Source organism: Myotis nattereri (assembly GCF_964212035.1).
Source record: "Myotis nattereri genome assembly, chromosome: X".
NCBI lineage: Eukaryota > Metazoa > Chordata > Mammalia > Chiroptera > Vespertilionidae > Myotis > Myotis nattereri.
In genome coordinates this window covers 15445744-15472131 of record NC_138078.1, presented here as the reverse complement: position 1 = coordinate 15472131, position 26388 = coordinate 15445744, and the positions used below count along the sequence as shown (strand labels likewise).

Below are 26388 nucleotides of genomic sequence, written 5' to 3'. Positions count from 1 at the left end.
CCTTAGGATTCACTTTTGGTGTGGTGGGAATGGGTTTGGATGAATGTATACTGACATACAGGGTGGGGCAAAAGTAGGTTTACAGTTATTCCTTTGAGAAACAATAGTTAACAAATAATACAAGAATGAACTGTTTTGTGTACTCATAAATGTGAACCTATTTTCCCCCACCCTGTATATCCATCATTATAATATACAGAATATTTTTACTGCACTAAAAATCCTCTGTGCTCTGCCTGCATTCTTTTTCATAGGTGTACTAGTGGCCTGGTTCATGCAATTCTTGCACCGGGAGTGGTGTCCCTCATCCGGCCTGCACCCTCTCCAATCTGGGACCCCTCGGGGGATGTCTGACTGTCACTTTAGGCCCAGTCCCTGTGGGATTCCTCATGGTCCTGTGGGATTGGGCCTAAACCGGCAGTCAGACATCCCTGTCACAATCCGGAACTGCTATCTCCTAATCGCTGACCTACGTGCCTGCCTGATTGCCCCTCACCACTCTGCCTGCCAGCCTTCTTTCCTCCAGCTGCCCCCCTCTGCTTGCCTGTTCGCTCCCAACTTTCCCCCACTGCTCACCTGCTTATCCCCCAATGCCCCCCCCCAGCCTGTTTGCCCCCAACTGGACCTCACTGCCGGCTTGCTCTCCCTCAGCTGTCCTCTCCTGCTGGCCTGATCACCCCCTACTGCCCTCCCCTCCTGGCCTGATCGCTCCTAACCGCCTCTGCCTCCCCCCGCCGCCATGGCTATATCTGGAAGGATATCCGGAAGGTCTCCTGGTCTAATTAGCATATTAGCCTTTCATTAGTATAGATACTATTTCACTGTAATGATATATTGTATTTTTTTAATATTTGTACACATTTGCTTATATTTTCGAGAAGAAACAATATAATAAGACAATAAAAACTAATAAAACTATATAGGGGGTGGGATGGGTCACGGTGGAGGAGACCAGGATGGGGGCAAAACTTATCTGAATACACCTTGGTATATAATATGACTTTGGAATAAAGTTTTGAGGCAATTATAACACAGATTACATCCAGAAAAAAACACACAAAATGAAAAAAGAAAAAGAAACAAGTGAATCTCGTTGTACTTTGTTAGTGACATAACCAAGTAGAGAAAAGAATTATTCTGACTGACCTTAGAATACAATATATATATATATATGGTTTTTTTTTGAGTCAACTAAATATTTACTGAGAACCTGTTATGTGGTAGCTGCTGGGATATAAATATGCATACTCTGCTCCAAAGGCTCTACCAACTAGGTGATTGAGACAGACAACACACGGTATGGTGATACACACAGGGTGTGACAGAAACATCCAGGAGGGAATCCTCTCCAGGGAGTTCATAGAAGCCTTGTTAAAGGAGATGATCTCAAAAGTCAGTAGTGAGTGGTAATACCATATGTAGAGAACCTGAAGCACTTCATTATTTTTGTAACTTACAGTTGGAGACGAGATAGGTGATTAATTATGTCTACATGTACAGCAGTTAAAAAAAAAACAAAAAACCCAAACAGCCCAGGAAACAATCCCTCCCCCCACCAAGAACTAGGCAAAAGGCATAAGGCATTCACAAGGCATCCCGAGTACATAAACGCCAAGTATATCTAAGTAATCCAATATATGCATGGACAGTCTGAAGATGCTGAGCTAAACTGATTTTTCCCCCAAGTTAAGAACGCCATCAAACCCAGTTTCCATTTTAACCCCCACATTGTTTGTAACATAACCAATTTTCATCGGCCAGGGACGCAAAAACCCTTAAGGGCAGGATGCGGCTGCAACTTTCAAACTGACCCCCTCAAGTGGTACAATACAGATCCCTTCCCAGTGCCCAGTCCATGTGCCCCACCCTGTGAAGGAGGCAAAGACGGAAAAAGGGAGGAGGAAACAAGACCAGGTGAAAAGCAGGGCTGTTCAATTTTGAATCAGACCAAGAAAAGAAAAACCAGAGCAGCAAGGCAAAGGGACTAACAGGCTATTGAGGGGACCAGGCGGTGGCTCCAGCACAGGCGGGAACAGCAACAGCAGCGGGGCACCCACAGCTTACGAGAACCACGGGGCAAAGCCGCCCAAGGCTTCGGGCTTCGGCATCGGTTTCGGCTTCGGCTTTGGCTTCTTCGGCTTCGGCTTCTTCGGCTTCGGCTTCGGCTTCTTCGGCTTCGGCTTCGGCTTCAGCTGCTTCAGCTTCGGCTTCTTCGGCTTCGGCTTCGGCTTCGGCTTCTTCGGCTTCGGCTTCGGCTTCAGCTGCTTCAGCTTCGGCTTCTTCGGCTTCGGTTTCGGCTTCGGCTTTGGCTTCTTCGGCTTCGGCTTCTTCGGCTTCGGCTTCTTCGGCTTCGGCTTCTTCGGCTGCGGCTTCGGCTGCGGCTTCGACTTCGGCTGCTTCGGCTTCGGCTTCTTCGGCTTCGGCTTCTTTGGCTGCGGCTTCGGCTTCTGCTTCAGCTTCGGCTGCTTCGGCTTCGGCTGCTTTGGTTTCCGCTTCTTCGGCTTCGGCTTCGGCTTCGGCTTCGGCTGCTTCGGATTCGGCTTCTTTGGCTTCTGCTTCGGCTTCTGCATCGGCTTCTTTGGCATCGGCTGTTCCGGTTTGGCTTCTTCGGTTTCGGCTGCTTCGGCTTCGCTTCGGTTGCTTCGGCTACGGCTTCTTTGGCTTCGGCTTCTGCTTCGGCTGCGGCTGCGGCTGCGGCTGCGGCTGTGGCTGCTTCGGCTTCGGCTTCTTTGGCTTCGGCTTCTGCTTCGGCTGCGGCTTCGGCTGCGGCTTCGGCTTCGGCTGCTTCGGCTTCGGCTTCTTCAGCTTCGGCTTCTTTGGCTGCGGCTTCGGCTTCGGCTTCAGCTTCGGCTGCTTCGGCTTCGGCTGCTTCGGATTCGGCTTCTTCGGCTTCTGCTTCGGCTTCTTCTGCATCAGCTTCTTTGGCATCGGCTGTTCCGGTTTGGCTTCTTCGGCTTCGGCTGCTTCGGCTTCGGCTTCTTCGGCTTCGTCTTCTTCGGCTTCGGCTTCTTTGGCTTCGGCTTCTGCTTCGGCTGCGGCTTCGGCTTCGGCTGCGGCTTCGGCTTCGGCTGTGGCTTCGGCTTCGGCTGCTTCGGTTCGGCTTCGGGCGGCTTCACCGAGTCGTAGTGCTCCCCGCCAAAGCTGGAGGTGCAGCGCCGGTAGACGAGGGTGAGCGGCTTCTCGGTGTCCGCCTCCCCGATGAGGAGGACAGACGACTCCGTCTGGATCACCTCGATGGGGCCCTGCAGGACGTGCGACAGGGCCCTCAGCTCGAGTTGGCCTCACCACGATGCTCTGTGCACCATGTTGTCCCAGTAGTCGAAGTCCTCGCGGGTGTAGACCTCGCGGGTTTCGGGGTCGCTGAAGAAGGGCAGGAATTCGTGGACCTGCTTGCGCAGGTAGTGGGGGGTGGGGCCCCGCAGGCTCTCCAGGGTCAGGGAGAGCGGCAGCTGGTCTTGGACGGCGCGGCACATGCAGTGTCTGTCTGCCGGGATCTCCATCTCCAGGTTCTTGGCCTCGAGGGTGACCGCCCTGCTTTCGCGCCTTGTGTGGGCCCTGGAAGGCAAGGAGGCCGGTTCTCAGGAGCCATCTTGGCCAGACCCTCAGTGAGGGAATGGAGGTTGCTGCTGGCAGGGGGAAGCTCTGTGAACCTCCCCAGCTCCCGCTGCTGTTTCTGCTCTATTTTGGCCTCAAGGCGGCCACGTCAAGGAGCAACTGCTTTCTTTTCTTGTCGTTCTTAGGGACCACGTTCTTCATGGCCTGGATGCGGTCCTGCAGCTCTTCTTTCCCGCGGAGGTGGCGACGCTTCAGCCGCTGATACTCAAGCTGCAGATCTGCCTGGTGTTTGGTGAAAACCCACGTTTGGTGGCAGTGAGAGGACCCGCCACCGTTCAGTCCAACTGCTCCAACCTCCAACAGGTAGCTGATCTCAGCCTCCAGTGGCGGGCTGCTCTAGAATACAATATTTTTACCAAACATTCTCAGTAAGATACATTCCAAGGCTAACAAATAGTTTAAATTAGATTCAGCAATTTTACTAGTAATAGTAATGTTGAGGCGGTTAGGAATTCAGACTTCCCCATGACAGATAAGAAATAAGCATAAATTTTAAATTATATGTAGTACGTGAAAACCCTGTATATTTAAATTTGAATTGGAAGTTTAGCAAGATGTTACTCTTCCCTTTAATAGAAGATAGATGTGGCCTTTAAATGTCCCCCCCTGATAGAATACAGAGAAATGCTTGCTTGCAAGTGTGAGGTGGGGAATGGACTTGGTCGTCTAACCTTGTTCGCCAACCCGTGGTCCGTGGAGAAACAATATAATAAAAAGATAATTGCTGGCATTGCATCCTCAATAGAGCTGATGTCTGCCTCTGAGATTCCCAAAACCTGGGTTCTCGTCCCAGCTCTTCCTCCTGCTCCCTCCAAAGGCATCAAGCTCTGTACCGTGCTGAGCCCAGATTCCTCACCTCTGCAACGAGGAGAATGAGCCCGTGTGTCCTTTTCGCCCTTGAAAACCATGTGGAAGGACCACAGATTTCTCGCATACCTTCCGACTTGCTGATGCCATGAATTCTGAGTGTTTCCCCCATTATTACATTCTTGAATGGGCATGTTCACGAAATTCCATCGGGATTGGAATCACATAGCAATACCTAGAAAAAGAAATATTGCTGGCTCGTTAGCACAAAGTGGAGGCAGAAGGAATCTACTTTGTCTTTTTGTCTCTTTCAGCCATGGAATTCCATGGACACCTGCACAGCATAGGCACCAGGGGAGGTCTGAAGGAGTGAGAACTACAAAAAGCTGTGGAGAGCTTTACGTGGAATATCACCGTCTTAAAGGTACCTAGCAGGTTGTTGCTGGTGCTAGTGGTTTTGCAGACTTTTTCAGCATGTTTCTTTCTGTCCGCACATTTTGTGCACGGTCCATTATCCACCACTAGAGGCTATACATGCTCACAGGGATGCAGTGCCCTCTGTCCTCTGAGAGTCTGCAGGCACCATGGCTGGGCGGCACGGCTCAGAGGGAGAATGTGGGGACTTTAACGGTTGGTGGGCACAGTGTGGATTCTGGTAGGAAGTGAAAGGACCTTGCGTTTCATCTGCCAGGTGCTGAACAAACCAGCGATGAGCCTGGAGAGTGAGGGCACTTCCTTGTCGTCATCAAGGAGGTTATAGCTCTGGACCAGCCGTAGTCAGGTGCAGCAGTCGCTTTGACTCACTCCTCCATTTCAGGGCTGTGTGGCCCAGGATCCGGGCGGGGTAGAGTTCCTCTCAGGCCACGTGTCCTACCGCCTAGAGAGGGTGCTATCTGTCTGCGTGGAGTTGGAAAGTCGCCTAGCTCGCAGTCTTCATGATGTGGCCCGATCTCGTATATTGAATACTTTGAATTCGCTGAATATCAGTGGTGGTTCTTGGGTCTGTTGTGCAGTTGCTAGCAGCAGGGACTGCGGTTGTCCACTTTCGCTGGACATGTGAGATGGCTCCCTCCGGTGACATTGAGTTTTTACAGAGAGGAAAGGAGAGAGATAGAGAGTCAGAAACATTGATGAGAGAGAAACATCAATCAGCTGCCTCCCGCACATCCCCCACTGGAGATGTGCCCGCAACCCAGGTACATGCCCTTGACCGGAATTGAACCTGGGACCTTTCAATCCGCAGGCCGATGCTCTATCCACTGAGCCAAACCGGTGTTGGCTATTTTAGCCATTTTTAAGTGTATAGTCAAGTGGCATTAAGTACATTCACATTATTGTGCAGTCATCAGCATCATCTTCCCCCAGAATTTTCATCTTCCCAAACTGAAACTAGAGCCTCTAAACCAGCGGTTCTTAACCTGTGGGTCGCGATCCCTTTGAGGGTCAAACGACCCTTTCACAGGGGTCGCCTAAGACCATTGGAAAACACATACATAATTACATATTGTTTTTGTGATTAATCACTATGCTTTAATTATATTCAATTTGTAACAATGAAATTGGGGGTCACCACAGCATGAGGAACTATCAAAGGGTCGCAGCATTAGGAAGGTCGCCGCAAATAGAACCACTGCTCTACACAATAACTCCCCAGTCGCCCCTCCTCCCAGCCTGTGGAAACCACCATCGTACTTTTTGTCTCTGAATTTTACTACTCTAAGTGCCTCCTATAAGGAGAATCATACAATATTTGTCCTTTTGTGTCTGTCTTCTTTCACATAAGCTTAATAGGTTTTTTTTTATTATTATTAGTTAAGGTATTACAAATGTGTCCTCATCCCCCCCATTAACCCACAACCTCCCCCCCCCAGTTGTGTTTTTTTTTAAACGGGGTCATTATTTATTTTTAAATGTATGTATTCTTTATTGATTTCAGAGAGGAAGGGAGAGGGAGATAGAAACATCAGTGATGAGAGAAAATCATTGATAGGCTGCCTGCTGCAAGCCCCATACTGGGGATCGAGCCTGCAACCCAGGCATGTGCCCTTGGCCGGAATTGAACCCGGGACTCTTCGGGCCGCAGCTGACACTCTTATCTACTAAGCCAAATGGGCTAGGGCTAAGCCTAATAGTTTTTATTTTTATAATTAAAAAAGTGTTTTTTAGGCTTAATAGTTTTAAGGTTCATCCATGTTGTGGCAGGTATTGGATCAACCTTGGAACTATTAAGCCACTCCTTTTAAAGAATATATATATTTTTTATTGATTTTTGAGGGGAAAGGAGAGAGAGAGAGAGAGAAACGTCAGTGATGAGAGGGAATCATTGACCGGCTGCCTCCTGAATGCCCCAAACTGGGGATCGAGCTTGTAACTCGGGCATGTGCCCTGACCAGGAATCAAACCGTGACCTTCCGGTTCATAGGTCAACACTCAACCACTGAGCCAAGTGGGCCTGGCAAAGCCACTCCTTTTTTATGGCTGAATAATATCCCATTGTGTGGATATACCAGTGTTTACAAATTAATAAATTGATGGATATTCAGGTTGATTATACTTTGACTTATATGATTAATGATATTATGAATATTCACTTACAAGTTTTTAAAAAATGTATCTTAATTTTTGAAAGTATGAAAGAAGTCCTCCTTTTTTTCCCCATTGACTTCCTCTCCTGCCCCCTTCCCCCAGGCCTTCACCACTCTAATGTCTGTGTCCATGGGTTATGCATATGTACATATAAGTTCTTTGGTTAATCTGTCCACCTCCCTCCCCACCTTCCCTCTGAGATTCATCATTCTGTCTCATGCTTCCGTGTCTCTGGATCTATTTTGTTTGTAAGTTTATTTTTATTTCTTCATAAATCTCTATTGTTAAAAGTATTCCATAGGTCTCCCTCATTCCCCCATTGACCCCCCTCCAGCCAGCCCCCGCCCCCTGCCCCAGGCCTTCACTACCTATTGTCTGTGTCCAAGGGATATGCATATATGTATACAAAGTCTTTGGTTGGTTACCTCACACGCCTTCCCTCTGAGATTCCACACTCTGTTCCATGCTTCCATGTCTCTGGATCCACTCAGATTATCCGTTTATTTTGTTCATTAGATTCCACTTATGAGTGAGATCATATGGTACTTGTCTTACTCTGACGGACTTATTTCACTTAGCATACAGAATACTCTTCAGGTCTATCTGCTATCTCAAAGGGTAAGAGATCCTTCTTTTCTACAGCTTCATTGTATTCTATTGTATAAATGTACCACAGCTGTAAAAACAACTGCATTCATATTAGGATATATTCCTCCAAGAGGAATCATTGGATCAGATGGCAGTTTCAGTTTTAATTTTTTTGAGGCAACTCCAAACTGTTTTCCACAGTGGCTGCACCAGTTTTCATTCCCACCAGCAGTGTGCGAGGGTTCTCTTTTCTCCACATCCTCGCCATGGCTTGTCATTTGTTGGTGGCAGCCATTCAGACAGGTGTAAGATGATACCTCATGGTGGTTTTAAATTGCATCTCTTTGAGGATTAGTGACTTTGAGCATTTTGTCATATGTCTCTTGGCCATCTGTATACTCACTTTGGAGAAGTGTTTTCTTAGGTTCTTTGTGCATTTTTTAATTGGATTGTCTTTCTTTTGTTAAGTTGTATGAGTTCTTTATATATTTTGTAAATTAACCTCTTACTAGGTGTATCATTGAAAAATACGTTGTCCCATATATAGTGGGCTCCCTTTTCATTTTGTTGATCACTTGTTTTATTTTGAATTTGTTTTTATTGATTTCAGGGAGGTTAGGAGAGGGAGAGAGATATAGAAACATCATTGATGAGAGAGAATCGTTGATCGGCTGCCTCCTGTTAGGATCAGGGATCGAGCCCACAACCTGGGCATATGCCCTGACTTGGAATCTAATTGTGATCTCCTGGTTCATACGTCGACGCTCAACCACTGAGCCACCATGGCTGGGATGTTGATGTGGGTTTTTTTGTTTGTTTGCTTTTTGCTGTGCAGAAGCTTTTCATTTTTGTGTAGTCCCATTTGTTTATTTTCTCGTTACTTTCCCTTGCCCTAGGAAATGTACCGGCAGACATATTGCTATGAGAAATGTCTGAGATTTTGCTGTATGGTCTCTTCTAAGATTTTTATAGAGTCACGACTTACATTTAAGTCTTTCATGCACTTGGAGCTTATTCTTTTTAAAAACTTTTATTTATTTTTTACTTTTTTGTTAATCCTCACCTGAGGATAATTTTCTGTTGATTTTTAGAGAGTGAAAGGGAGGATGAGAGAAACATTGATTGGTTGCCTTCCACTTTCACCCTGACCAGGGCTAGGTAGGAATCCAGTCTGCAGCTGAGATACATGCTTTTAACTGGAATCAAACTTACCACCCTTCAGTCTGCGGGCCAATGCTCTATGCCCGTGGTTGGCACACTGCGGCTCGCGAGCCACATGCGGCTCTTTGGCCCCTTGAGTGTGTCTCTTCCACAAAATACCACGTGCGGGCGCGCACGTACAGTACGATTGAAACTTCGTGGCCCATGCGCAGAAGTTGGCTCTTCGTCCTGGGCGAGTCTATTTTGAAGAAGTACTGTTGATATTTGGCTCTGTTGACTAATGAGTTTTCCGACCACTGCTCTATCCAATGAGCCAAACCAGCTTGGGTGAATTTATTCTTGTGTGTGGTGATCTTGTTTTTTTAGCATGTACTTGTCGAATTCCCTCCTCATCCCCCACATCTCCCTATTTTTGAAGAGACTGTCTTTACTCCATTGTATGCTCTTGCCTCCTTTGTCAAATGTTAATATAATGGCTTGGTGTATTTTAGGGTTCTTGTTGTGTTCCATTGATCTATGTGCCTTTTCTTGTGCCAGTACCTAGCTGTTTTGATGCCAGTGGCTTTGTCGTATAACTTGATATCTGGAGTTGTGATCCCTCCAACTTTGTCCTTTTTTTCATGATTGTTGCGGCTATTTGGGGTCTTTTTTTGGCTCCATATAAATTTTTGGAGTATTTGTTCTAGATTGGTGAAATATACCGTTAGTATTTTAATAGGGATTGCATTGAATCTGTAGATTGCTTTTGGGACATGTTAATGGTGCTAATTCTACCAATCCGTGACCACGGTGTATCCTCCCACTTGTTTATATCTTCCTCTATCTCTTTTTTCAGTGACCTGCAGTTTTCTGAGTACAGGTCTGTTACCTCCTTGGTTAACACGTTAAGCACCCAGTCAGTCACTGGTGACTGACACTATACTTTCCGTCCGGAAGACAAAACAGGCTGGGCATGTAACATGTTCAGTTTATTAGTAAGTATCTTAATTTTTGTTGTTGTAATGGCAAATGCGATTGTTTTCTTAATTTGTCTTTGTGAGTTCATTATTGGTGTATAAAAATGCCAGTGATTTCTGGGTGTTAATTTTGTATCCTGCTACATTGCTGAATTCATTTATTAAATCTGGTAGTTTTTTTTGCTGGAGTCTCTAGAGTTTTCTATGTACAATATCACATAATCTGAAAATAATGATAGATTTACTTCCTCCTTCCCAATTTGGATGCCTTTTATGTTTTCTTCTTCTCTGATTGTTGTGGCTAAGACTCCCAGTACTGTGTTGAATAAGAGTGGTGAAAGCGGACATCCCTGTCTTGTTCCTGTTCTTAGGGGAAATGGTTTTAGTTTTTGCCCACTGACTATGATGTTGGCTGTAGCTTTGTCATGTATGGCCTTTAATATGCTGAGGTATCATTCTTCTGTTCCCACTTTGCTGAGAACTTTTTTAAAAAGTTGATTTCAGAGAGGATGGGAGAAGGAGAGAGAGAGAGAGAAACAGTGATGAGAGAGAATCATTGATTGGCTGCCTCCTACACGCCCACTACTGGGGATCGAGCCCACAACCTAGGCATGTGGCCTGACAGGGAATGGAACCATGACCTCCTGATTCATAGGTTGACGCTCAACCACTGAGCCACGCCGGCCGGGCACTGAGGACTGTTCTTAAATGAAAAGTGGGTGTTGGCTTTGGCCGAATGTTTTTCTGGGTCTATCGATATTATCATGTGTTTTTGTCTTTAAATTTGTTTATGTGATGTATCACATTTATTGATTTGCAAATTTTGTGCCAGCCTTACATCCCTGGAATAAATCCCACTTGGTCATAATGTATGATCTTTTTAATATATTTCTGGGTCTGATTTGCTAATATTTTGTTGAGGATTTTTGCATTTATGCTCATCAGGGGTATGGCCTATACCAGTGATGGCGAACCTATGACACGCGTGTCCAAGGTGACACGTGAACTCATTTTTGTGGTTGATTTTTCTGTGTTAAATGGCATTTAAATATATAAAATAAGTATCAAAATAATAAATCTTTGTTTTACTATGGCTGCAAATATCAGAAAATTTCTATGTGTGACACGGCACCAGAGTTAAGTTAGGGTTTTTCATAATGCTGACACGCAAGGCTCCAAAGGTTCGCCATCACTGGCCTATACCGTAATTCCATTTCTTTGCAATGTCTTTATCTGGTTTTGGAATTAGGATAATGCTAGCCTGGCAAAAAAAGAGCTGGAAGTGTCCGTTTCTCTGGAAATTCTTGGTATATTTTGAGGAGGATAGGTGTTAGTTCTCTTTTGAATGTTTGGTAAAACTCCCCTGTGAAGCCATCCAGGTCAGGGCTTTTGTCTGCTTGGAGTTTTTTGATTACTGCTTCAGTTCCATCAGGTGTTTTCAGCCTATTCAGGTTTTGTGATTCTTCCTGATTCAGTTTTGTACAGGTTTTATGTGAACCCATGTTTTTAGTCCCCCTGAGTGGTCACTATACTCCCCCACCTCCCAGGCCCCAGGCCTTCAGTGACCCACCCCTGTATTTGGGTTCCTCTGCTTCCCTGGGTGGCCTGCTTGGCTCTTTCTCCTTCTGTGACAATCTCAGCCTACTGTTTCTTGTGGGGTCCTTATCTGGTCACCGGAAACACATATTTTTCTGCATCTCCTGGCAGGTCAGTTTACATCTAGGGCTATCATTTTATTGTCCCTTCTGCCACAGGCAGTTCCAACTCTGGAATCTAGACTTTACTTGTGTGAGTCAGATGCTAGTTCCTCAACCTACCAGGAGGCACAGCTTTCTGAAACTTTTTTGTCATTTGCTTGAGGTAGCAGCATTTGTCTCTCATTCTAGAAGTCATCTACCACGTGATAAGGACACTCAAGCAGCTCCTGGAAAAGCCCCGGTGGGAAGAAACTGAGCCCTCCCAGGAACTGCGAGCACCAACTCGCCAGCCTGTGACTGCACCTCTTTGGAACCAGAGCTCGCAGCTCCAGTCAGTTGTGATGACTGCAGCCCCAGTGACATCTCAGCTGAAGCCTCATGTGACCTCCGGGACCAGAACCACCTAGCTCAGTTCCTGAGTTCACGACCCACACCAACAGTGAGTTTGGAAAATGTTCATTATTGCCTAATTTTGAAGGTTTTTTTGAAACACAGTTCACACACATAACTGTTACCATTTTAGAGTGTGCATTTCAGTGCTTTCTAACACATTCATTGTTATGCAGCCATTGCCACTGTCTCATTCCAGAATATTTCCATCTCTTCAAAATGATAGCCCCTACCTCGTAGCAGTCTCCCTTAGTCCTCTCTACTGCCCACCACCTAAAAGCTGTTCATTTACTCTCTGACTCTAAGGATGTGCTTATTGTGGACGTTTGCTATAAATGGAAACACAGAACTTGTGATTTTTAAAAAAGATATTTTTATTGATTTCAGAGAGAAGAAGGGAGAAGGAGAGAGAGAGAGAAACATCAGTGATGAGAGAGAATTATTGACCGGCTGCCTCCTGCACACCCCCAACTGGGGATCAAACCCGCAACCTAGGCAGTGCCCTACCTGGGAATTGAGCCATGACCTCTTGGTTCATGGGTTGACACTCAACCACAGAGCCACACCGGCTGGGACCAATATGTGTTCTTTTTTTTGAATGATTTCTTTTAGATATCATAATGTTTTCAAGGTTCATCTGTGTTGCAGGACAGGTCAATCATTTCTTCTTTTTTTTAAAAAGCCTTTTTTTAGAGCAGTTCTAGGTTTATTTCAATATCCAGAGGAAGTATAGAGATCTCCCAAATACCTGCTGCCCTCCCACATGCATAGCCTCTCCCACTGTCAGCATCACTAACCAGAGGGATACATTTTTAACCAAGGATGAACCTACATTGACTCATCATTATCACCCAAATTTCATAGTTTACCTTAGGATTCACTTTTGGTGTGGTGGGAATGGGTTTGGATGAATGTATACTGACATACAGGGTGGGGCAAAAGTAGGTTTACAGTTATTCCTTTGAGAAACAATAGTTAACAAATAATACAAGAATGAACTGTTTTGTGTACTCATAAATGTGAACCTATTTTCCCCCACCCTGTATATCCATCATTATAATATACAGAATATTTTTACTGCACTAAAAATCCTCTGTGCTCTGCCTGCATTCTTTTTCATAGGTGTACTAGTGGCCTGGTTCATGCAATTCTTGCACCGGGAGTGGTGTCCCTCACCCTAAACCGGCAGTCAGACATCCCTCTCACAATCCGGAACTGCTGTCTCCTAATCGCTGACCTACGTGCCTGCCTGATTGCCCCTCACCACTCTGGCTGCCGGCCTTCTTGCCTCCAACTGCCCCCCTGTGCTTGCCTGTTCGCTCCCTACTTTCCCCCACTGCTCGCCTGCTTATCCCCCAATGCCCCCCCCCCCCAGCCTGTTTGCCCCCAACTGGACCTCACTGCCGGCTTGCTCTCCCTCAGCTGTCCTCTCCTGCTGGCCTGATCACCCCCTACTTCCCTCCCCTCCTGGCCTGATCGCCCCTAACCGCCTCTGCCTCAGCCCCGCCGCCATGGCTATATCCGGAAGGATATCCGGAAGGTCTCCCGGTCTAATTAGCATATTAGCCTTTCATTAGTATAGATAATATTTCACTGTAATGGTATATTGTATTTTTTTAATATTTGTACACATTTGCTTATATTTTCGAGGAGAAACAATATAATAAATAGACAATAAAAACTAATAAAACTATATAGGGGGTGGGAGGGGTCAGGGTAGAGGAGACCAGCAAAACTTATCTGTATACACCTTGATATATAATATGACTTTGGAATAAAGTTTTGAGGCAATTATAACACAGATTACATCCAGAAAAAAACACACAAAATGAAAAAAGAAAAAGAAACAAGTGAATCTAGTTGTACTTTGTTAGTGACATAACCAAGTAGAGAAAAGAATTATTCTGACTGACCTTAGAATACTATATGTATGTGTGTATATATATATATTTATATATATATATATCTATATATATATATATATGGTTTTTTTTTGAGTCAACTAAATATTTACTGAGAACCTGTTATGTGGTAGCTTTTGGGATATAAATATGCATACTCTGCTCCAAAGGTTCTACCAACTAGGTGAGGGAGACAGACAACACATGGTATGGTGATACACACAGGGTGTGACAGAAACATCCAGGAGGGAATCCTCTCCAGGGAGTTCATAGAAGTCTTGTTAAAGGAGATGATCTCAAAAGTCAGTAGTGAGTGGTAATACCATATGTAGAGAACCTGAAGCACTTCAGTATTATTGTAACTTACAGTTGGAGACGAGATAGGTGATTAATTATGTCAACATGTACAGTAGTTAAAAAAAAGAAACCCCAAACAGCCCAGGAAACAATCCCTCCCCCCACCAAGAACTAGGCAAAAGGCATAAGGCATTCACAAGGCATTCCGAGTACATCAACGCCAAGTATATCTAAGTAATCCAATATATGCATGGACAGTCTGAAGATGCTGAGCTAAACTGATTTTTCCCCCAAGTTAAGAACGCCATCAAACCCAGTTTCCATTTTAACCCCCACATTGTTTGTAACATAGCCAATTCTCATCGGCCAGGGACGCAAAAACCCTTAAGGGCAGGATGCGGCTGCAACTTTCAAACTGACCCCCTCAAGTGGTACAATACAGATCCCTTCCCAGTGCCCAGTCCATGTGCCCCACCCTGTGAAGGAGGCAAAGACGGAAAGGAGGAGGAGGAAGCAAGACCAGGTGAAAAGCGGGGCTGTTCAATTTTGAATCAGACCAAGAAAAGAAAAACCAGAGCAGCAAGGCAAAGGGAATAACAGGCTATTGAGGGGGCCAGGCGGTGGCTCCAGCACAGGCGGGAACAGCAACAGCAGCGGGGCACCCACAGCTTACGAGAGCCACGGGGCAAAGCCCCCCAAGGCTTCGGGCTTCGGCTTCGGCTTCGGCTTCTTCGGCTTCGGCTGCTTCGGCTTCGGCTGCTTCGGCTGCTTCGGCTGCTTCGGCTTCGGCTGCTTCGGCTTCGGCTTCGGCTGCTTTGGCTTCGGCTTTGGCTGCTTCAGCTTCTTCGGCTTCAGGTTCGGCTTCTTCGGCTTCGGCTGCTTCGGCTTTGGCTGCTTCGGCTTCGGCTTCGGCTGTTTCGGCTTCGGCTTCGGCTGCTTCGGCTTTGGCTGCTTCGGCTTCGGCTGCTTCGGCTTCGGCTTCGGCTTCGGCTTCTTCCGCTTCTTTGGCTTCTTCGGCTTCTTCGGCTTCTTCGGCTTCTTCGTCTTCAGCTTTGGCCTCGGCTTCGGCGTCGGCTTCGGCTGCTTCGGCTTCGGCTGCTTCGGCTTCGGCTTCGGCTTAGGCTTCTTCCGCTTCTTCGGCTTCTTCGGCTTCTTCGGCTTCAGCTTCGGCCTCGGCTTCGGCGTTGGCTTCGGCTGCTTCGGCTTCGGCTGCTTCGGCTTCGGGTTCTTCGGCTTCGGCTTCGGCTTCGGCTGCTTCGGCTTTAGCTTCGGCTTCTTCGGCTTCGGCTTCGGCTACTTCAGCTTCGGCTTCGGCTTCGGTTTTGGCTGATTCGGTATCGGCTTCGGCTGCTTCGGCTTCGGCTTCTGCTTCGGCTGCTTCGGCTTCGGCTGCTTCGGCTGCTTCGGCTTCCGCTTCGGCTTCTTCGGCTTCGGCTTCTTCGGCTTCGGCTTCTTCGACTTCGGCCGCTTCGGCTTTCGCTTCGGCATCGGCTTCTTCGGCTTCGGCTGCTTCGGCTTCAGCTTCGGCTTCTTCGGCTTCGGCTTCTTCGGCTTCGGCTGCTTCGTCTTCGGCTGCTTCGGCATTGGCTGCTTCGGCTTCGGCTTCGGCTTCGGCTTCTTCGGCTTCAATTCGGCTTCGGGCTTCGGCTTCGGCTTCGGCTTCGGCTTCGGCTGCTTCGGCTTCGGCTTCTTCGGCTTCGGCTTCGGCTCCGGCTTCGGCTTCTTCGGCTTCGGCTGCTTCGGCTTCGGCTTCGGCTTCGTCTTCTTCGGCTTCGGCTTCTTCGGCTTCGGCTTTGGCTTCGGCTTTGGCTTCTTCGGCTTCGGCTGCTTCGGCTTTGGCTTCGGCTTTGGCTTCTTCGGCTTCGGCTTCGGCCTCGGCTTCGGCTTCGGCTGTGGCTGCGGCCTCGGCTTCGGCTTCTTCGGCTTCAGCTTCGGCTGCTTCGGCTTCGGCTTCTTCGGCTTCGTCTTCGGCTTCGGCTCCGGCTTCGGCTTCTTCGGCTTCGGCTGCTTCGGATTCGGCTTCGGCTTCTTCGGCTTCGGCTTCTTCGGCTTCAGCTTCGGCTTCGGCTCCGGCTTCGGCGGCTTCGGCTTTGGCTTCGGCTTCGACTTCGGCTTCTTCGGCTTCTTCGGCTTTGGCTTCTTCGGCTTTGGCTTCGGCTGCTTCGGCTTCGGCTTCAGCTTCGGCTGCTTTGGCTTCGGCTTCGGCTGCTTCGGCTTCGGCTTCTTAGGCTTCGGCTTCAGCTTCAGCTGCTTTGGCTTTGGCTTCGGCTTCGGCTTCAGCTTCTTCGGCTTTTTCGGCTTTGGCTTCTTCGGCTTCGGGTTCGGCTGCTTCGACTTCGGCTTCTGCTTCGGCTTTGGCTGCTTTGGCTTCGGCTTCAGCTGCTTCGGCTTCGGCTTCTTAGGCTCGGCTTCAGCTTCGGCTGCTTTGGCTTTGGCTTTGGCTTTGGCTTTGGCTTCGGCTTCTTTGGCTTCGGCTTCGGCTGCTACGGCTTCGGCTGCTTCGGCTTCGGCTTCTTCGGCTTCTTCGGCTTCAATTCGGCTTCGGCTTCGGCTGCTTCGGCTTCTTCGGCTTCGGCTTCGGCTACTTCAGCTTCGGCTTCGGCTTCGGTTTTGGCTGCTTCGGCTTTGGCTTCGGCTGCTTCGGCTTTGGCTTCGGCTTCGGCTGCTTCGGCTTCGGCTGCTTTGGCTGCTTCGGCTGCTTTGGCTTCGGCTTCGGCTGCTTCGGCTTCGGCTTCGGCTTCGTCTTCTTCGGCTTCGGCTTCTTCGGCTTCGGCTTTGGCTTCGGCTTTGGCTTCTTCGGCTTCGGCTGCTTCGGCTTTGGCTTCGGCTTTGGCTTCTTCGGCTTCGGCTTCGGCCTCGGCTTCGGCTTCGGCTGTGGCTGCGGCCTCGGCTTCGGCTTCTTCGGCTTCAGCTTCGGCTGCTTCGGCTTCGGCTTCTTCGGCTTCGTCTTCGGCTTCGGCTCCGGCTTCGGCTTCTTCGGCTTCGGCTGCTTCGGATTCGGCTTCGGCTTCTTCGGCTTCGGCTTCTTCGGCTTCAGCTTCGGCTTCGGCTCCGGCTTCGGCGGCTTCGGCTTTGGCTTCGGCTTCGACTTCGGCTTCTTCGGCTTCTTCGGCTTTGGCTTCTTCGGCTTTGGCTTCGGCTGCTTCGGCTTCGGCTTCAGCTTCGGCTGCTTTGGCTTCGGCTTCGGCTGCTTCGGCTTCGGCTTCTTAGGCTTCGGCTTCAGCTTCAGCTGCTTTGGCTTTGGCTTCGGCTTCGGCTTCAGCTTCTTCGGCTTTTTCGGCTTTGGCTTCTTCGGCTTCGGGTTCGGCTGCTTCGACTTCGGCTTCTGCTTCGGCTTTGGCTGCTTTGGCTTCGGCTTCAGCTGCTTCGGCTTCGGCTTCTTAGGCTCGGCTTCAGCTTCGGCTGCTTTGGCTTTGGCTTTGGCTTCGGCTTCGGCTTCTTTGGCTTCGGCTTCGGCTGCTACGGCTTCGGCTGCTTCGGCTTCGGCTTCTTCGGCTTCTTCGGCTTCGGCTTCGGCTTCGGCTGCTTCGGCTTCTTCGGCTTCGGCTTCGGCTACTTCAGCTTCGGCTTCGGCTTCGGTTTTGGCTGCTTCGGCTTTGGCTTCGGCTGCTTCGGCTTTGGCTTCGGCTTCGGCTGCTTCGGCTTCGGCTGCTTTGGCTGCTTCGGCTGCTTCGGCTGCTTTGGCTTCGGCTTCGGCTTCTTCGGCTTCGGCTTCTTCGGCTTCGGCTGCTTCGGCTTCGGCTTCTTCGGCTTCGGCTTCTTCGGCTGTTTCGGCTTCGTCTTCGGCTGCTTCGGCATTGGCTGCTTCGGCTTCGGCTTCGGCTTCTTCGGCTTCGGCTGCTTCGGCTTTGGCTTCGGCTTTGGCTTCTTCGGCTTCGGCTTCGGCATCGGGTTCTTCGGCATCGGCTGCTTCGGCTTCTTCGGCTTCAATTCGGCTTCGGGCTTCGGCTTCGGCTTCGGCTGCTTCGGCTTCGGCTTCTTCGGCTTCTTTGTCTTCAGCTTCGGCCTCGGCCTCGGATTCGGCTTCGGCGTCGGCTTCGGCTGCTTCGGCTTCGGCTGCTTCGGCTTCGGCTGCTTCGGCTTCGGCTTCGGCTGCTTCAGCTTCTTCGGCTTCAGCTTCGGCTGCTTTGGTTTTGGCTTCGGCTTCGGCTTCGGCTTCTTCGGCTTCGGCTTTGGCTTCAGCTTTGGCTCCGGCTTCGGCTTCGGCTCTTCGGCTTCGGCTGCTTCGGCTTTGGCTTCGGCTTTGGCTTCTTCGGCTTCGGCTTCGGCTGTGGTGCGGCCTCGGCTTCGGCTTCGGCTTCTTCGGCTTCGGCTTCGGCTGCTTCGGCTTCGGCTTCTTCGGCTTCGTCTTCGGCTTCGGCTTCGGCTCCGGCTTCGGCTTCTTCGGCTTCGGCTGCTTCGGCTTCGGCTTCGGCTTCTTCGGCTTCGGCTTCTTCGGCTTCAGCTTCGGCTTCGGCTCCGGCTTCGGCTTCTTCGGCTTCGGCGGCTTCGGCTTTGGCTTCGGCTTCGACTTCGGCTTCTTCGGCTTTGGCTTCTTTGGCTTCGGCTTCGGCTGCTTCGGCTTCGGCTTCTGCTTCGGCTTCGGCTGCTTTGGCTTCGGCTTCTTAGGCTTCGGCTTCAGCTTCGGCTGCTTCGGCTTCGGCTGCTTCGGCTTCTTTGGCTTCGGCTTCTGCTTCGGCTTCGGCTGCTTTGGCTTCGGCTTCTTAGGCTTCGGCTTCGGCTTCGGCTGCTTCGGCTTCGGCTGCTTCGGCTTCTTTGGCTTCGGCTTCGGCTTCTTCGGCTTCGGCTTCGGCTGCTTCGGCTGCTTCGGCTTCGGCTTCGGCTGTTTCGGCTTCGTCTTCGGCTGCTTCGGCATTGGCTGCTTCGGCTTCGGCTTCGGCTTCGGCTTCTTCGGCTTCGGCTGCTTCGGCTTTGGCTTCGGCTTTGGCTTCTTCGGCTTTGGCTTCGGCATCGGGTTCTTCGGCATCGGCTGCTTCGGCTTCTTCAGCTTCAATTCAGCTTCGGGTTTCGGCTTCGGCTTCGGCTTCGGCTTCGGCTGCTTCGGCTTCGGCTTCTTCGGCTTCTTCGTCTTCAGCTTCGGCCTCGGCCTTGGCCTCGGCTTCGGCTTCGGCGTCGGCTTCGGCTGCTTCGGCTTCGGCTTCGGCTTCGGCTGCTTCAGCTTCTTCGGCTTCAGCTTCGGCTGCTTTGGTTTTGGCTTCGGCTTCGGCTTCGGCTTCGGCTTCTTCGGCTTCGGCTTTGGCTTCGGCTTTGGCTCCAGCTTCGGCTTCGGCTTCTTCGGCTTCGGCTCCTTCGGCTTTGGCTTCGGCTTTGGCTTCTTCGGCTTCGGCTTCGGCCTCGGCTTCGGCCTCGGCTGTGGCTGCGGCCTCGGCTTCGGCTTCGGCTTCTTCGGCTTCGGCTTCGGCTGCTTCGGCATCGGCTGCTTCGGCATCGGCTGCTTCGGCATCGGCTGCTTCGGCATCGGCTTCGGCTGATTCGGCTTCGGCTTCTGCTTCGGCTGCTTCTGCTTCGGCTGCTTCGGCTTCTTCGGCTTCGGCTTCTTCGACTTCGGCCTCTTCGGCTTTGGCTTCGGCATCGGCTTCTTCGGCTTCGGCTGCTTCGGCTTCAGCTTCGGCTTCTTCGGCTTCGGCTTCTTCGGCTTCTGATGCTTCTGCTTCGGCTTCTTCGGCTTCGGCTGCTTCGGCATCGGCTGCTTCGGCTTCGGCTGCTTCGGCTTCGGCTTCTTCAGCTTCGGCTGCTTTGGCATCGGCTGCTTCGGCTTCGGCTTCGGCTGCTTCAGCTTCTTCGGCTTCAGCTTCGGCTGCTTTGGTTTTGGCTTCGGCTTCGGCTTCGGCTTCGGCTTCGGCTTCTTTGGCTTCGGCTTTGGCTTCGGCTTTGGCTCCGGCTTCAGCTTCGGCTGCTTCGGCTTTGGCTTCGGCTTTGGCTTCTTCGGCTTCGGCTTCGGCCTCGGCTTCGGCTTCGGCTGTGGCTGCGGCCTCGGCTTCGGCTTCGGCTTCTTCGGCTTCGGCTTCGGCTGCTTCGGCTTCGGCTTCTTCGGCTTCGTCTTCGGCTTCGGCTTCGGTTCCGGCTTCGGCTTCTTCGGCTTCGGCTGCTATGGCAGCGGTTCTCAACCTGTGAGTTGCGACCCCTTTGAGGGTCACACGACCCTTTCACAGGGGTCACCTAAGACCATTGGAAAACACATACATAATTACATATTGTTTTTGTGATTAATCACTATGCTTTAATTATATTCAATTTGTAACAGTGAAATTGGGGGTCACCACAACATGAGGAACTATTAAAGGGTCGCAGCATTAGGAAGGTCGCCGCAAATAGAACCACTGCTCTAAACAATAACTCCCCAGTCGCCCCTCCTCCCAGCCTGTGGAAACCACCATTGTACTTTTCTTCTCTGAATTTTACTACTCTAAGTGCCTCTTATAAGTAGAATCATACAATATTTGTCCTTTTGTGTCTGTCTTCTTTCACATAAGCTTAATAGTTTTTTTTATTATTATTAAGGTATTACAAATGTGTCCTCATCCCCCCCATTAACCCCCAATCTCCCCCCCCCCCAGTTGTGTTTTTTTTTTAACGGGTTCATTATTTATTTTTAAATGCATGTATTCTTTATTGATTTCAGAGAGGAAGGGAGAGGGAGATAGAAACATCAGTGATGAAAGAAAATCATTGATAGGCTGCCTGCTGCAAGCCCCATACTGGGGATCGAGCCTGCAACCCAGGCATGTGCCCTTGGCCGGAATTGAACCCGGGACCCTTCAGGCCGCAGCTGACACTCTTATCTACTAAGCCAAATGGGCTAGGGCTAAGCCTAATAGTTTTTATTTTTATAATTAAAAAGTTTTTTTAGGCTTAATAGTTTTAAGGTTCATCCATGTTGTGGCAGGCATTGGGTCAACCTTGAAACTATTAAGCCACTCCTTTTAAAAAATATATATATTTTTTATTGATTTTAGAGGGGAAGGGAAAGAGAGAGAGAGAGAAACGTCAGTGATGAGAGGGAATCATTGACCGGCTGCCTCCTGAATGCCCCAAACTGGGGATCGAGCTTGTAACTCGGGCATGTGCCCTGACCAGGAATCAAACCGTGACCTTCCGGTTCATAGGTCAACACTCAACCACTGAGCCAAGTGGGCTGGGCAAAGCCACTCCTGTTTTATGACTGAATAATATCCCATTGTGTGGATATACCAGTGTTTACAAATTAATAAATTGATGGATATTCAGGTTGATTATACTTTTAGACTTATATGATTAATGATATTATGAATATTCACTTACAAGTTTTTAAAAAATATATCTTTATTGTTGAAAGTATGAAAGAAGTCCTCCTTTTTACCCCATTGACCTCCTCTATCGCCCCCTTCCCCCAGGCCTTCACCACACTAATGTCTGTGTCCATGGGTTATGCATATGTACATATAAGTTCTTTGGTTAATCTGTCCACCTCCCTCCCCACCTTCCCTCTGAGATTCATCATTCTGTCTCATGCTTCCGTGTCTCTGGATCTATTTTGTTTGTAAGTTTATTTTTATTTCTTCATAAATCTCTATTGTTAAAAGTATTCCATAGGTCTCCCTCATTCCCCCATTGACCCCCCTCCAGCCAGCCCCCGCCCCCTGCCCCAGGCCTTCACTACCTATTGTCTGTGTCCAAGGGATATGCATATATGTATACAAAGTCTTTGGTTGGTTACCTCACACGCCTTCCCTCTGAGATTCCACACTCTGTTCCATGCTTCCATGTCTCTGGATCCACTCAGATTATCCGTTTATTTTGTTCATTAGATTCCACTTATGAGTGAGATCATATGGTACTTGTCTTACTCTGACGGACTTATTTCACTTAGCATACAGAATACTCTTCAGGTCTATCTGCTATCTCAAAGGGTAAGAGATCCTTCTTTTCTACAGCTTCATTGTATTCTATTGTATAAATGTACCACAGCTGTAAAAACAACTGCATTCATATTAGGATATATTCCTCCAAGAGGAATCATTGGATCAGATGGCAGTTTCAGTTTTAATTTTTTTGAGGCAACTCCAAACTGTTTTCCACAGTGGCTGCACCAGTTTTCATTCCCACCAGCAGTGTGCGAGGGTTCTCTTTTCTCCACATCCTCGCCATGGCTTGTCATTTGTTGGTGGCAGCCATTCAGACAGGTGTAAGATGATACCTCATGGTGGTTTTAAATTGCATCTCTTTGAGGATTAGTGACTTTGAGCATTTTGTCATATGTCTCTTGGCCATCTGTATACTCACTTTGGAGAAGTGTTTTCTTAGGTTCTTTGTGCATTTTTTAATTGGATTGTCTTTCTTTTGTTAAGTTGTATGAGTTCTTTATATATTTTGTAAATTAACCTCTTACTAGGTGTATCATTGAAAAATACGTTGTCCCATATATAGTGGGCTCCCTTTTCATTTTGTTGATCACTTGTTTTATTTTGAATTTGTTTTTATTGATTTCAGGGAGGTTAGGAGAGGGAGAGAGATATAGAAACATCATTGATGAGAGAGAATCGTTGATCGGCTGCCTCCTGTTAGGATCAGGGATCGAGCCCACAACCTGGGCATATGCCCTGACTTGGAATCTAATTGTGATCTCCTGGTTCATACGTCGACGCTCAACCACTGAGCCACCATGGCTGGGATGTTGATGTGGGTTTTTTTGTTTGTTTGCTTTTTGCTGTGCAGAAGCTTTTCATTTTTGTGTAGTCCCATTTGTTTATTTTCTCGTTACTTTCCCTTGCCCTAGGAAATGTACCGGCAGACATATTGCTATGAGAAATGTCTGAGATTTTGCTGTATGGTCTCTTCTAAGATTTTTATAGAGTCACGACTTACATTTAAGTCTTTCATGCACTTGGAGCTTATTCTTTTTAAAAACTTTTATTTATTTTTTACTTTTTTGTTAATCCTCACCTGAGGATAATTTTCTGTTGATTTTTAGAGAGTGAAAGGGAGGATGAGAGAAACATTGATTGGTTGCCTTCCACTTTCACCCTGACCAGGGCTAGGTAGGAATCCAGTCTGCAGCTGAGATACATGCTTTTAACTGGAATCAAACTTACCACCCTTCAGTCTGCGGGCCAATGCTCTATGCCCGTGGTTGGCACACTGCGGCTCGCGAGCCACATGCGGCTCTTTGGCCCCTTGAGTGTGTCTCTTCCACAAAATACCACGTGCGGGCGCGCACGTACAGTACGATTGAAACTTCGTGGCCCATGCGCAGAAGTTGGCTCTTCGTCCTGGGCGAGTCTATTTTGAAGAAGTACTGTTGATATTTGGCTCTGTTGACTAATGAGTTTTCCGACCACTGCTCTATCCAATGAGCCAAACCAGCTTGGGTGAATTTATTCTTGTGTGTGGTGATCTTGTTTTTTTAGCATGTACTTGTCGAATTCCCTCCTCATCCCCCACATCTCCCTATTTTTGAAGAGACTGTCTTTACTCCATTGTATGCTCTTGCCTCCTTTGTCAAATGTTAATATAATGGCTTGGTCTATTTTAGGGTTCTTGTTGTGTTCCATTGATCTATGTGCCTTTTCTTGTGCCAGTACCTAGCTGTTTTGATGCCAGTGGCTTTGTAGTATAACTTGATATCTGGAGTTGTGATCCCTCCAACTTTGTCCTTTTTTTCATGATTGTTGCGGCTATTTGGGGTCTTTTTTTGGCTCCATATAAATTTTTGGAATATTTGTTCTAGATTGGTGAAATATACCGTTAGTATTTTAATAGGGATTGCATTGAATCTGTAGATTGCTTTTGGGACATGTTAATGGTGCTAATTCTACCAATCCATGACCACGGTGTATCCTCCCACTTGTTTATATCTTCCTCTATCTCTTTTTTCAGTGACCTGCAGTTTTCTGAGTACAGGTCTGTTACCTCCTTGGTTAACACGTTAAGCACCCACTCAGTCACTGGTGACTGACACTATGCTTTCCGTCCCGAAGACAAAACAGGCTGGGCATGTAACATGTTCAGTTTATTAGTAAGTATCTTAATTTTTGTTGTTGTAATGGCAAATGCGATTGTTTTCTTAATTTTTCTTTGTGAGTTCCTTATTGGTGTATAAAAATGCCAGTGATTTCTGGGTGTTAATTTTGTATCCTGCTACATTGCTGAATTCATTTATTAAATCTGGTAGTTTTTTTTGCTGGAGTCTCTAGAGTTTTCTATGTACAATATCACATAATCTGAAAATAATGATAGATTTACTTCCTCCTTCCCAATTTGGATGCCTTTTATGTTTTCTTCTTCTCTGATTGTTGTGGCTAAGACTCCCAGTACTGTGTTGAATAAGAGTGGTGAAAGCGGACATCCCTGTCTTGTTCCTGTTCTTAGGGGAAATGGTTTTAGTTTTTGCCCACTGACTATGATGTTGGCTGTAGCTTTGTCATGTATGGCCTTTAATATGCTGAGGTATCATTCTTCTGTTCCCACTTTGCTGAGAACTTTTTTAAAAAGTTGATTTCAGAGAGGATGGGAGAAGGAGAGAGAGAGAGAGAAACAGTGATGAGAGAGAATCATTGATTGGCTGCCTCCTACACGCCCACTACTGGGGATCGAGCCCACAACCTAGGCATGTGGCCTGACAGGGAATGGAACCATGACCTCCTGATTCATAGGTTGACGCTCAACCACTGAGCCACGCCGGCCGGGCACTGAGGACTGTTCTTAAATGAAAAGTGGGTGTTGGCTTTGGCCGAATGTTTTTCTGGGTCTATCGATATTATCATGTGTTTTTGTCTTTAAATTTGTTTATGTGATGTATCACATTTATTGATTTGCAAATTTTGTGCCAGCCTTACATCCCTGGAATAAATCCCACTTGGTCATAATGTATGATCTTTTTAATATATTTCTGGGTCTGATTTGCTAATATTTTGTTGAGGATTTTTGCATTTATGCTCATCAGGGGTATGGCCTATACCAGTGATGGCGAACCTATGACACGCGTGTCCAAGGTGACACGTGAACTCATTTTTGTGGTTGATTTTTCTGTGTTAAATGGCATTTAAATATATAAAATAAGTATCAAAATAAAAAATCTTTGTTTTACTATGGCTGCAAATATCAGAAAATTTCTATGTGTGACACGGCACCAGAGTTAAGTTAGGGTTTTTCATAATGCTGACACGCAAGGCTCCAAAGGTTCGCCATCACTGGCCTATACCGTAATTCCATTTCTTTGCAATGTCTTTATCTGGTTTTGGAATTAGGATAATGCTAGCCTGGCAAAAAAAGAGCTGGAAGTGTCCGTTTCTCTGGAAATTCTTGGTATATTTTGAGGAGGTAGGTGTTAGTTCTCTTTTGAATGTTTGGTAAAACTCCCCTGTGAAGCCATCCAGGTCAGGGCTTTTGTCTGCTTGGAGTTTTTTGATTACTGCTTCAGTTCCATCAGGTGTTTTCAGCCTATTCAGGTTTTGTGATTCTTCCTGATTCAGTTTTGTACAGGTTTTATGTGAACCCATGTTTTTAGTCCCCCTGAGTGGTCACTATACTCCCCCACCTCCCAGGCCCCAGGCCTTCAGTGACCCACCCCTGTATTTGGGTTCCTCTGCTTCCCTGGGTGGCCTGCTTGGCTCTTTCTCCTTCTGTGACAATCTCAGCCTACTGTTTCTTGTGGGGTCCTTATCTGGTCACCGGAAACACATATTTTTCTGCATCTCCTGGCAGGTCAGTTTACATCTAGGGCTATCATGTTATTGTCCCTTCTGCCACAGGCAGTTCCAACTCTGGAATCTAGACTTTACTTGTGTGAGTCAGATGCTAGTTCCTCAACCTACCAGGAGGCACAGCTTTCTGAAACTTTTTTGTCATTTGCTTGAGGTAGCAGCATTTGTCTCTCATTCTAGAAGTCATCTACCACGTGATAAGGACACTCAAGCAGCTCCTGGAAAAGCCCCGGTGGGAAGAAACTGAGCCCTCCCAGGAACTGCGAGCACCAACTCGCCAGCCTGTGACTGCACCTCTTTGGAACCAGAGCTCGCAGCTCCAGTCAGTTGTGATGACTGCAGCCCCAGTGACATATCAGCTGAAGCCTCATGTGACCTCCTGGACCAGAACCACCTAGCTCAGTTCCTGAGTTCACGACCCACACCAACAGTGAGTTTGGAAAATGTTCATTATTGCCTAATTTTGAAGGTTTTTTTGAAACACAGTTCATACACATAACTGTTACCATTTTAGAGTGTGCATTTCAGTGCTTTCTAACACATTCATTGTTATGCAGCCATTGCCACTGTCTCATTCCAGAATATTTCCATCTCTTCAAAATGATAGCCCATACCTCGTAGCAGTCTCCCTTAGTCCTCTCTACTGCCCACCACCTAAAAGCTGTTCATTTACTCTCTGACTCTGAGGATGTGCTTATTGTGGACGTTT

At 48.0% G+C, this 26388-nt stretch overlaps 2 pseudogenes across 2 annotated transcripts in view; both read right to left on the bottom strand.

Moving 5' to 3' along the window:
• Nucleotides 1–387: 387 nt before the first annotated feature.
• LOC308511500 (OTU domain-containing protein 6A-like) lies at nt 388–4572 on the bottom strand (annotated as a pseudogene). Its single transcript has 3 exons — nt 4552–4572; nt 3046–3951; nt 388–409 (listed from the first exon to the last, which is right to left on the bottom strand). The product of its transcript is annotated as an OTU domain-containing protein 6A-like (transcript).
• Nucleotides 4573–4732: 160 nt separating this feature from the next.
• LOC308511498 (OTU domain-containing protein 6A-like) overlaps nt 4733–26388 on the bottom strand; it is a 28460-nt pseudogene continuing 6804 nt past the window's right edge. The window contains exon 3 of the transcript in view: nt 4733–4783. The product of the transcript in view is annotated as an OTU domain-containing protein 6A-like (transcript). The remainder of the gene's footprint in view (nt 4784–26388) is intronic.